Here is a 13,311-nt window from a genome sequence, read left to right as displayed (position 1 = left end):
AATATTGAGGACGTATAGGGGGGTAAGCATGTTATTTTTGTCACTATGTATCTGACATATGTAAATAACTTAAAAATAGATGTCTGCTGCATCCATCTAATATTCGTACTTCATATATGTACTTGTCTATTTTTGTCACTATGTATCTGACATGTGTAAATAACTTAAAAATTTGTTATTCTTATATTTACTTGTCTAATTATTTGCAGATATGGCACCAGGAGATCGTCATAGGAGACTTCCTTTTAGGCACACTACTACATCGCATGAGGATGATCTGACATCCTCGAGACCGGCGGAGCCCATCGGTTCTGATGCGGTGGCACCATTGTCTGAGCCATTGGCACCTCAGCCAGACATGGATACCACTTATGGGACTGACACGTAGGGTGAGTTGCCGACTGTCATGAGCAGTGTTGGTATGGATATGATTCATTTATTTACAGGTCAACTATTGACGAAAGTTATTCACGTGTATGATTATAATGTTGTTTTTAAATTAACTTTACTTTCATCATCTACGTCCAAGATCAGGTCAGGCCATGGTGCAGCAAAGAACATGTCGCTGAAGAAGCACCTGGATAGGACTAAACAGCGGATTCGGATCGAAATTCCTCCAGGATACACCGCCCCGCTAAACAATTGGTGCATTGCGTGGACGAGGGAGCTCGACATTATATGCCGACAGTATACTCCAGTCACGGCATTCAGCTGGCCCTAGGTGACTCAGAAGCAGCGCAGGGTCCTTTACATGCGCATTTTTGTAAGTTCCCCAACCCTATATAGCTGTTTTTAATTTAAATGTTTTTTTTTAACTTTTAATATACTAGCCAATTAACAACTGTCTAACATTGTAATTATATTACCTATATATGCAGGAGGAGTTTGATATGGACATCCTCAAGGATGACCATGTGAGGAGGGCGTTTGACGTCCAATTGTGTAATAAATTTAAGAGCTATCGCTCGAAAATGCGCTCCCATTTTCAAGCGATAGGAGATGAAGCAGAAGCGCGGCCATACGATAAGATATCCCAAGAAGATTGGGACGTGGTGTGTCGCCATTTCCACGACCCGCACTATCAGGTGATGTGTTTGTATTCTAATCACTAATTTTTCACAATAATGTCGCTAATATGTCATTATGACATCTTCCTTGCAAGCCATATGTGAAACAAATGCTGCGAACCGCAGCAAACTCCCTATGATGCATTGCGGTGAATCGAGGCTATTTGTAAATCATCACCAGGTAATTACTATATATAAAATTATCTGACCATTACATGACATAATACTAATGATGACTTATATAATAATGTAGCGTGATCTCGAGACTGGCACAGAGGAAACCCTGCCGGATCTATATCAAAGAACACACCAACGGCGATTGGGGGGATGGTGCGAGGGTGCGCAGGATCGACATGTAAGTGAAGCAAAAGATTTAGTTTATTACTTTATTCAAAACATCAAAGTTGTAGTCTTACTTATTCCTTTTTATCATTTTCATGATTGAAATTAGGCACAGATGGTCGAGTTGAGGGATGCACCTGTTTCAGGGGGGAGTCCGCATATGACAGATTTCGAAATCACTTCCCAGGTGCTTAGGCAACGAGCGGGGGGCTGGGTGAAAGGTCTCTGAAGTGGATACTACGCCCCAACAGCATCATCATCCATGGGTACGGCGACTCGTGCAGATATGGAACGACAGCGTCGACAGGCCGAGTGTGATAAACAGGAGATGGCTCGACAGATGCAGAAGATCGCTATGGAGAACGCAGAACTAAGATCAGACCTCTCCATCATTTGAGCCCAGATGCAAGCTTTGATAGATAGGACCGCACGGTTAGAGGAAAGGATGTGCCAATCTGGACAAGATGATGTGGGAGGCTCCTCTAATTGATTATAAGGTATTATGATCACAAATTGAGTTTCATGTTAAATCATGCTAGTCTAGAATGCCTCCTGCATGGTGGATGCAGTTGATGTGTATTGCATGTTGGTAGTGGATATACTCGTGTGCCTTCAACTTCTTATAAATGCTCTATTTGAACCTATCAACTCATTATATGCTATGCTCATTTGGCAGCTGCTCAGGTGGAACAATTCATGAAGTTTGAAGATGCTTAAGTTTCCATTTGTTAGACGAGGAGAAGATAAGGCAGTGTAATCAATGGGGAAGGAGAGAATGAAGTGGAATTGGACTTGTGGGTTAATGGGTATGTCTGAAAATGTGACTTGTTTGAACTCAACTTATGTAAAAACATCTATTTTTGTCAACTCATGATATGCTATGCTCATTTGGCAGCCACGCAGGTGGGACAATTCATAAAGTTTGAAGAGGCATCCGAAACATTTTCAAGACATGGTGGGATGACAACTGCAGGGGCAGTTCCTGTCCCTCAGTTGCCAAAATTACAAGAAAATGTGTGCAACTTCATGTTCTTCTGTTGAATGGCTTGGATAAACTTTTTTTGGGGGGGGGGGGGGGATGGAGTGGGGGGTTAAAATGACTGAGCACAGCATGCATGACTTCTATATAGTTTCTGGATTTTGTTCCGTGTGTTGGACAAATTGAATCTTTAGAAGTAATAGTCGAGGTAGTAGTGGTGATAAGCAGTAAAATATTAGTTAGAGTCAGTTGTTTTGGAAAAATTGAACATGATTAATATTTTACTGCTTATCACCACAAGTTGTTGTTTCATATAAAGAGTTTGGGTACAACAACTTCCAGCCGCAATGTATTCAGCTTTGGCTGTAAATAATGCAACTGAGTTTTGTTTCTTAGAGAACCAAGAAACAAGAGATTGTCCTCAATAATGAAAAGTGCCGCTAGTGCTTTTTCTATCAACCTTACTACTGGCAAAGTTAGCATTAGTGTAACTAACAATCTCAAAGGTAGTATGCTTAGGGTACCATAAGCCTAATTCTATAGTCCCAACTAGATACCTAAGGATTCGTTTGACAGCTTTTAAGTGAGATTCCTTAGGAGCAGCTTGAAACCTAGCACACATACATACACTAAACATAATATCAGGCCTACTAGCAGTGAGATATAGGAGACTCCCAATCATGCCACGATACAATTTTACGTCAACAGGGATTCCTTGCTCATCTTTATCAAGCTTAATGGAAGGGTTCATAGGTGTGCCAAGAATTTTGCAATCTTCCATATTGAATTTCTTTAGCAAATCCATGATATATTTAGATTGGCATATGAAGGTTCCATAATTGGCTTGCTTAATTTGTAACCCTAAGAAGAAACTAAGTTCACTTATCATGCTCATTTCAAATTCACTTTGCATGCATTTGGCAAACTCATTACACAACTCATCATTAGTTGCTCCAGAAATTGTATTGTCCACATAAATTTGAACAAGGAGCATATCATCATTTTTGGATTTGATGAAGAGTGTAGTGTCAATCTTGCCACAGGTAAACCCATTTTCTAGTAGAAAACCACTAAGCCTCTTATACCAAGCTCTAGGAGCTTGTTTTAATTCATACAAGGCTTCAGATAACCGGTAAACATTATCAGGATATTTATGATTTTCAAAACCGGGTGGTTGTTCTACATATATCTCTTCATTAATGTAGCCATTTAGAAAAACTCTTTTAACATCCATTTGAAACAATTTAAAATTTTTAAAAGCGGCAAAGGCAAGTAGCATATGAATAGCTTCTAATCTAGGAACAGAAGCATATGTTTCATCAAAATCAATCCCTTCCTGTTGGTTATACCCTTGGGCAACTAGTCTAACTTTATTACTAGTTACTACCCCATTCTCATCTTTCTTATTTCTATATACTCATTTAGTTCCAATGATGGTGTGCTCATTAGGCCTAGGAACTAAGGTCCACACTCTGCTTCTTTCAAATTGATCAAGCTTTTCTTGCATGGACATCACCCAAGACTAATCTTTCTATGTCTTCTTTAATATTTTTAGGTTCTTCTTGGGATAAAAAGGCAAAAAGATTCACTATATTTCTTAAGGAGGATCTTGTGACTACTCCATGGGATGGTTCGCCTATGATTTGATCTATAGGATGACTTCTAATGAATTTTCAGTCTCTAGGCAACTCCTGATTTTCGTTTTCATTATCTTCAAGTGATTTTTCATTTGCTTCTTGATTTTTACTTGCATTGTTTTCAATAGACATTTTCTCTAAGCATTTTCTAATGTCAAATATCATCTACATCATCTTTATTAGAAAATGTATTAGACTCATCAAACACAACATGAATAGATTCAATGACAGTTAAGGTTCTTTTATTGAAAACCCTATATGCTTTGCTATTTAATGCATATCCTAGGAAAATACCTTCATCAGATTTGGAGTTAAACTTTCCAAGATGTTCATTATCTCTAAGCACAAAGCATTTACAACCAAACACATGAAAATAGGAAATATTAGGCTTATGGTTGTTCCATAATTCATAAGGCGTTTATTAATTGATGGTCTAATCAACACCCTATTCATAACATAGCATGCAGTATTAATGGCCTCGGCCCAAAAATATTTAGGCAAGTTATGCTCATTCAACATAGTTCTACCCATTTCTTGCAGTGACCTATTCTGTCACGTCCTGCTCAATTTTCCACATATTATATATATATATATATATATATATATATATATATATATTATCAATATCGCATATCCCATATTCTAGCTCGGCAGGTCACAATCCACCTGGGCCTGTGGGCACTAGGGATATATCAGAACATAAAGTAGAAGCCCTAGCAGCAAAAAATATACAAACATGTACATCTCAATACCATATACCACAATATACCAGAGTTACTACAATAACTGTATTTTCATATATATACATCCAAAAAATAAAACCTAGGGACATTTCCCACAAAATCTAACTGTCCCTACAAAACTTACCCTTCAAAAAGGACAGATAGACCGTACTATATCAGCGGGGCTTTTCCCGCTCACCTATCCGGGACTCCTGAAAAGTTAATAAGATTTAGGGGTGAGACACCTCTCAGTAAGGGAAATAAACTAATACCAGTATGTGGCAACATGAGTAATTTGTGTTCTACATATACCATACATAACATATTCAGTACTGTTTATCAAATATGGGAAAACTTATATATAAATCAAAACATGGCAGAACATACTGCATTTTCATAACATATCTCATCTCGTATCATAATAATAATAACATAAAACAATCCTGGTAGGTTAGCTGGCTGTTGTCATGTATTATCCCCACATGACTGGGTTGTGTGGCCCGAAAGCGGAACCTGACAATGGTTGGCTGACCACTGCCAAGTCAAACAGTAGTCTGTAGGTCCGATGGGTCTGCCAGACCTGGTTTGTACACTTGGGGCGATAACAGCACACTTCTTGAAAATAACCACATCGACCATCCAATCTCACACCACTCCGTATAGCGTGCGTTAACACAAATATCATGATCACGAAGACCATGGAAACATAGCAACGGTACCGTGCAAATGCTAGCCTAGACCAAGCCAACCAAGTTCCGATATCATATACATATACTAAAATCGTGATACATGGATAACTCATATCATTAATTATCAAATCATTCATATCATTTTTCACATATATATATATATATATATATATCATGAAAATCATCGGCCTGTACGCTGGTATTTCACATTTTATCATAGTTCGGCCCGTACGCCGAAAAATCACATAACACAGTTTGTACGCTAGAAAATCACATAGCTCGGCCCCAAGGTCGGCAAATCACATAGCACAACCCGTACGCTAACAAACATATCCACATAGCACGGCTCGTACGCCGGCAGACATATCCACATAGCACAGCCCATACACCGGCAAATCACACACACACACACACACACACACACACACACACATATATATATATATATATATATATATATATATAAATATCTTGGCCCATACGCCGATTTTCCATCATAGAAATCCATATCATCCCCATGCCCATAAAACAGTATTTCACAACATTTTTATACTCATACCACACTGAACAAATTTTCCACGTATTCAACATATCATCATTTAAACAGTATTTTCCAAATATAAATCATATATATATATATATATATATATATATATATATATTTCCTGAAACTAGATGCTACTACATATATAGACATGCATTTTCTCAAAACAAAACTAGCTTAGTTTATCCCTTTACCTGACTACTGAGAAAGCCCCCAAAACAATCTAGTTTAACCCCCATAAGATTTCCTGACCAATACCCTAAAACCGAAAATACCCAGTAGTAAACTTCAGTATTTTCATACGTACAACATTTTCTATAACAGCCACAAAGTCAAATTTGGTTTAAAAAACCTTACCTCAACTTAGGGATGATTCCCAACGTTCCCAATCAACACCTCTGGAAAAGAAAACTCCCAGTATTAAACTTTAATATTTCAACCCGTATAACACTTTTCTCAACTGTCACAACTTCAAATTTGGCTTAAAAAGCCTTACCTCAACTTAGGGATGATTTCCAAATTACTTTCTCTGACGATCCGTTCCGATAGATTTGTAGAAAACTTCGCTAAGAGCGTCGTGGTGGCTTCGGTTTGTCGATCCAGCGTAAAACTGGCCCAGAATCGAAGAGAGAGAGAGAGAGAGAGAGAGAGAGAGAGAGAGAGAGAGAATGCACTGGCGCAGGAAAGGAATCCAATTCAAATTGGATTTGATGAATTTGAAACAAAGCTTCTTGGAGAAGCTTGCAATATATATATATATATATATATATATATATATATATATATATTAATATCATAATTACTTTTAACATATATATATATATATTACATATTTATCCTAATAACTTACTTATATATATATTTTTCCTTATCATATTATTCATTTTACTTGCTAATTTAATTAATTTTATTATTTTATTATTATTATTATTTATTTATTTCTTTTTTAAAAAATTTTATTTTTCCCGGTTACTATATATTCTTTTTTTCTACTACAACATTTTGTTGAGGTGTCCTAGGTGCAGAGAAGTTATGTGATATGCTCTCTAAGTCACAATATTTTTCTATGTTTTCATTTTTGAATTCTGTGCCTCTATAACTTCTTATGTGAGTGATTTTATATCCTTTTTCATTCTGAATTCTCCTACAAAGTTTGGTGAATTGTTCACATGATTCCTTTTTATGTGCAAGAAACAACACCCATGTGAATTTAGAAAAGTCATCCACAATTACAAAAGCATAAGATTTACTACCAAAACTTTGCACAAAATTAGGTCCAAAGAGATCTAGGTGAAGCATCTCCAAAGGTCTAGTAGTGGATATGAATTTATTTTTCTTAAAACTAGATTTTGTTTACTTACCCATTTGACATGCATCGCATGTTTTATCCTTTACAAAAGACATCTTAGACAAGCCTTTAACTAATTCTTTTCTAATAAGTTTAGACAGTAAATCCATGCTAGCATGTCCTAAATGCCTATGTCATAACAAACTAGCTTCATTTATAACAGAAAAACATGTCATTTGTTGTGAAGCTAGATTATCAAAAGAGGTAGTATAAACATTTTCATGTTTATCAGCAGTAAAAAGCACTTTGTGATCTGTTTTATTTTCTACTATGCATTTGTCATTTTCAAAAGATACTTTATATCTTATGTAACACAACTAACTTATGCTAAGTAGATTATGTTTCAGTCCATCAACCAGAAAAAAATTATCAATGGTAATAGAGGAATCCCTACCAACCTTACCTACCTCGATGATACGTCCTTTGGCATTGTCCCCAAATGTTACATAGCCTCCATCCTTGGGAACAATTGATGTGAATTTGCCCTTGTCGCCGATCATGTGCCGTGAGCACCCACTATCCAAGTACCATATGTCCTTAGAGGAGGACGATCTTAGGCATACCTGCAAAATAAGCTAATGACTGATGCTGGTCCCCAAATTTTGTTGGGTCCACGGGGGTTAGTAGCAGGATCTCCCTTAACTATCCATACCTTCCTAATTCTAGCATACTTATTTCTAAGTGGACAATCAAATTGAATGTGACCAATCTGTTTACATTTAAAACATCTTAATCTACACTTAGGTTCTTTAGGAGGAATATGAGATTTTGACTTACATGTAAAGTGTCCTAAGTAAAGATTAGGCCGTCTAACATTTTCAATACCATTAAAACCAAGACCCTCTTTACTTAGGGAGTTTCTTTGGGCACCAAGTAATTTTTAAAAATTTTCTTTGCCCTTAGTAAATTTAAAAATGATTTTGGAGTTATCCTCCAATTTCCTCCCAATCTCAACAATAGTAGCATCATTTTCTTTTAAAATAGAGGCGTGAGAGGTTTTTACCGTATTAAATAATTTTGACCAATTTTCACATTTATTTTTCAAATCTGTGATTACGAGCTTAAATTGCGTAATTAGGTGCTTTAATTCATGCATTGCTAATCATATTTTGTATTTAAATGCCTAATTACTCTCAATATTTTAACATTGTGTTCTATTTATAATATTTGAGTTTTATTGAGTAATTTATGAAATTTTGGTATTTTTTATTGTAGGGCAACTATCGGAAGCCAAAAACCGACAACACTTTTTAATCTGTGTGTAACGCTCTCATCCAACTTCCGATTTAGATGATTCAGGATGCCATAGAAAGATAAGAAAATGCTCTACAATTTTCTTTTTTTGCATTTTTCAAAATACTAGATGCATCAAGATTGAAATCAGACGTGAAGTTAGCATATGCCGTTTTATGGATTATTTCGACAATTTTTCGTAATCTTGGCGTAACTTTCTCATCCGAGCTCTACATCTTTCATGTTTTAACCTTTGAGAGTTACAAGCTGTACGAGGGTCGAAAGCGGGCTTGAAAGAGGAGGGCAGTTCGTGTACAAAGAAAGGAAAGACAAAAGAAAGGAAAGAAAAGCAAAGAAAGGAAAGACAAAAGGAAGGGAATGAAAAAGTCAAAGATGAGGGTTTCCTTGGGTGAGCGGTTGTGTGCAAGAAGGGATTTTCGGGGGGCAGCGTGCGCTGGGTCTAGAGGGAGGCCGCACCATACAGGAGAAAAAAAAAGAGATTATTTTTTTGGTGAGACCTTGAAGGGAGGTGGGACGACACACAGTTTTTTTAGGGAAAAATTATTTTTTGGGAGCTTTCTTGTGATTTTCTTTTGGGGGTGTTGCCAAGATATACACACAGCCAACAAAGGAGAGTTGGAGAAATGCAAAAATAATATCTTTTCAGAATCGGAAGGCGGCGAACAACAGCGGTGTTTGTGATGCGCGATGGTAGTGCTGCGAGTGTTGATCTTTCCTGTACTCTCCAAATAGAAGAAAATATGGTGAAATATGTTACGTTGGATTTAATTTTCGGAATGAACTAAATTTTTGTATTCTAGGAAAACGATGTAGCCAGTTTCGAACTATGTTTACTCTTTGATGCTAATCTGAAGTAGTTTTCATTCATGTTTATTTGAGTTATTCTGTGTCTAATGTTTTTAATCAACAGGAAATTAATTAAATGATTTTAGTCTTGTGATTCGCTACCGAAGTGGAGGATTATAGGATAGATCTTGGATAATTCAGCGTAGGTAAATATAGAGATCGAAAGACTTGTATGAACCTACGTAGCATTAAAAATCGAGGGTCTTACTGCGTTCTTGCGTTATTAATTTGCATACTCTTATGTTAAATAATAAACAAGAATAGATTCTGATTGACTATCGAAAGATGCTTTTGGAAAAATTGGCGATTTGCTAACAAACAGAGAAAACGAAGTTGAATTAGCTAAATGAGTAAAGCATAGTGAGAAACTAGGTGAAATCGGTTTCTTAGAAGTTTTCACCATCATCAATTTGACACGCGGTATCCAGTTTTAAATTCTCTTAAATAGTTCATTTAAAGTAGCTTTGTTTGAATTTCGTAGTCTAAAATTATTAATTTGTCTGAATAAAATCAAGGTTAGTAAAATTTCGGTACTTGGTAAAATTAGGATATCAATCCCTGAGGACGATACTCTACACATCATTATATTACAAAATTACGATACTGTGCACTTGCAGTTTTGCATCGGTCAAGTTTTTGGCGCCGTTGCCAGGGATTAAGTGTTTCTTAATTTTGCCAATATCGATACAAAGTAATATTGGTTTTAATTTAGATTTTTATTTTTATATTTTTATTTATTTCTTTTATTTTTATTTTATTTCATTTTATTATTTTTTCTATATTTTTGGTGTGTTTTTGATGTTGGATGCGCAGTGCTAGAACCCGTGCCATTATTCCTTTTGATTCAGAGATTGAAAGAACGCTTAGAGCACTAAGGAAAAAGAGGGTGTTAGCTATGGAGAATGAAGAAGATAATGCGCAACTAAGCGCCCTAAAGGATTATGTGCGACCAGTTGTGAATGACAACTATTCGGGTATCAGACGCCAGCCCATTGATGCCAATAATTTTGAGCTCAAACCCGCATTAATCAGCATGGTGCAGCATGCCCAATTCAATGGATCGCCACTTGATGATCCCAATATCCATCTCGCAATGTTTTTGGAGATTTGTGATACTGTGAAGATCAATGGTGTTACTGAAGACACCATTAGACTGAGATTATTCCCTTTCTCTTTGAGGGACAAAGCAAGAGGTTGGTTACAGTCACTACAACCTGGGAGTATCACTAGTTGGCAGGAAATGGTAGCAAATTTATAGCTAAATTCTTTCCACCTGCAAAAACAGCTCAACTCATGAGTGAGATTGGTCAAATCAAGCAACATGATTTTGAATCACTTTATGAAGCATGGGAAAGGCATAAAGATTTGATTCGATGCTACCCACAACATAGATTTCCTGATTGGTTGCAAATTCATATGTTCTATAATGGATTAAATGGGCAAACTCGAACTTTAGTTGATGCTGCATCTGGAGGAACTTTGATGTCAAAGACACCTGAGGGTGCTACCGCTCTTTTGGAAGAAATGGCCTCAAATAACTATCAATGGCCAACTGAAAGAACTATGGCTAAGAAAGTTGCTGGAATTCATGAATTGGAGCCGTTTGCTGCACTTTCAGCTCAAGTCACTTCTCTATCCCATCAGATTTCAACTTTGACAACCCAGAGGATACCACGAGGTGTAGAATATGTGGCAGCCACAAGTAGGACAGATCCGAGCATTGGAGCGAGTCAAGAACAGGTTCAATACATCAATAATCGAAACTACAATTATTGTGGTGATCATTTGCCACAATATTACCATCCAAGGCTTCAAAATCATGAGAATTTGTCTTGTGGAAATTCAAGGAATGTGCTACAACCTCCTACAGGATTTAAGAGTCATCAAGGTGAGAAGAAGATGTCACTTGAGGATGCCATGATATCTTTTGTTGAGGAGACAAAAGCAAGGTTTAAAAAGACAGATGCATGGCTAGACAACATTGAGACTCATTGCAACAATATGGGAGCCACTATGAAGAACCTTGAAATGCAAATTGGGCAACTAGCCACGTCTATAAATACCCAATAGAGAGGGACTTTTCCTAGCAACACAGAAGTGAATCCTAAGGAACAATGCAATGCCATCACACTTAGGAGTGGAAGAGAAATTGAGAAATCACCAGCAAAGGAAACCATGTCCACACCTACACCTGAAAAGAATGGCCGAAGCAAGAATAAAGGGAAAGAAGAGGAGATTTTGGATGATACACCAAGAGAGACGGACATACTTCCAGCAGTTTCATTTCCTGACAATCCTCCTATTCTCTCTACTCCACTTCCTTATCCTCAACGCTTTTAAAAGCAAAAATTAGATAATCAATTTTCTAAATTTTGGGATATTTTTAAGAAAATTCACATGAATATTCCTTTTGCATATGCCTTGGAACAAATGCCAAACTATGTCAAATTCTTGAAGGAGATCATTTCAAAGAAAAGAAGGTTGGAGGAGTTCGAAACAGTGAAGCTTACCGAGGAGTGTAGTGCTATTCTTCAAAAGAAATTGCCTTAAAAATTAAAAGATCTAGGGAGTTTTACTTTGCCTTGCACAAATGGAAATTTATTTTTTGATAAAGTTTTATGTGATCTTGGTGCTAGTATTAATCTTATGCTACTTTCTGTTTGCAGGAAATTGGGACTTGGAGAGATGAAACAAACAACCATTTCTTTGCAACTAGCAGACCGATCCATCAAGTATCCACATGGAATCATAGAAGACGTATTGGTAAAGGTGGATAAATTTATTTTTCCTGCTGATTTTGTGGTGTTTGATATGGAGGAAGACCAAGAAGTCCCACTAATTCTTGGCTGACCATTCTTGGCCACTGGAAGGGCGTTAATTAATGTTCAAAAAGGTGAGTTAACATTGAGAGTGGACAAGGACGAGGCTATGTTCAACGTCCACCAAGACATGAGATTGCCAGAAGATCCAAGAACTTGCTTTCGAGTAGATGTCATTCAGCAAGGTGTAGAAAAAGTATTTCAAAAAGATGTACAAGTTGATCACCTAGAACAATCCTTGCAGAGGATTACAACACAGCAGCGTGTGGGGAGGCTAGATCCTATGGTAGTAAAGAAGGATTTTATAATCTCTAAAGAAAAGATGCAGCAACCTATATCTCTAGAGTTGAAACAATCCCCTGAGCATCTTTGCTATGCGTTCTCAGGTGATGCATATGAAAATGCAAAAATCTACAAAGAGCAGGTGAAGAAGTGGCATGACAAACAGATTCTTAGGTGTGAGTTTGCTCCAGGACAATAGGTTCTACTCTTCAACTCACGATTTAAACTCTTCCCAGGGAATATATTCAGAGTTAATGGTCAGAGATTGAAGCACTATTATGGAGAACAAATGGAGAGGAACTGTGCATTTATTCCTTTTGGAGATCTTGGTTGATGAAGATTGAAATGTCTGGTTGGAGATGTTAAAACAAGCACTTATGGGAGGCAACCCAAAGAGTTTTTCTTTTGTTTATTTCTTTTATCTTTATTACTTTATTAATTTATCTATGCACTTTTGAATAAATTATATTTTGATGCAGGTTTATTTGGCACGAGTACAGAGCTGAAAACTTAATTCCTCTATGGATTCACCAATAAGTCAGGGAAGTTTCTTTCTTTTCTTAAATTTTTCTCATTTTTGAATAACATTAAAAAAAATGTGTGAATATGGATGATTAGGCCATGCGTGACATTACTTATGCCCTTCATATACTTGCATATAACCTAGGAGTACACACTTGGGTCATTTATGTGTAGTTTCTATTTATATGGCTAAACTAGGACTCATTGAAAGTTGATTGATAGTGCAATTGTGTTAATCTGGCTATATAAACTCTTGTATC

At 36.7% G+C, this 13,311-nt stretch overlaps 1 long non-coding RNA gene across 1 annotated transcript; it reads left to right on the top strand.

Annotated features, from left to right (window-relative positions):
* Positions 1-1,539: 1,539 nt before the first annotated feature.
* On the top strand, positions 1,540-2,428 carry LOC131155287 (uncharacterized). The gene is made up of 3 exons (XR_009136778.1): positions 1,540-1,906; positions 2,086-2,215; positions 2,305-2,428. It is a non-coding gene; the product is annotated as an uncharacterized LOC131155287 (long non-coding RNA).
* Positions 2,429-13,311: the final 10,883 nt, after the last annotated feature.

The sequence above is a fragment of the Malania oleifera genome, chromosome 5 (genome assembly GCF_029873635.1).
Source record: "Malania oleifera isolate guangnan ecotype guangnan chromosome 5, ASM2987363v1, whole genome shotgun sequence".
In the NCBI taxonomy this organism is placed as follows: Eukaryota; Viridiplantae; Streptophyta; class Magnoliopsida; order Santalales; family Ximeniaceae; genus Malania; species Malania oleifera.
The sequence above is the reverse complement of the archived record's forward strand: the minus strand, read 5'-3'. Positions and strand labels throughout refer to the sequence as shown.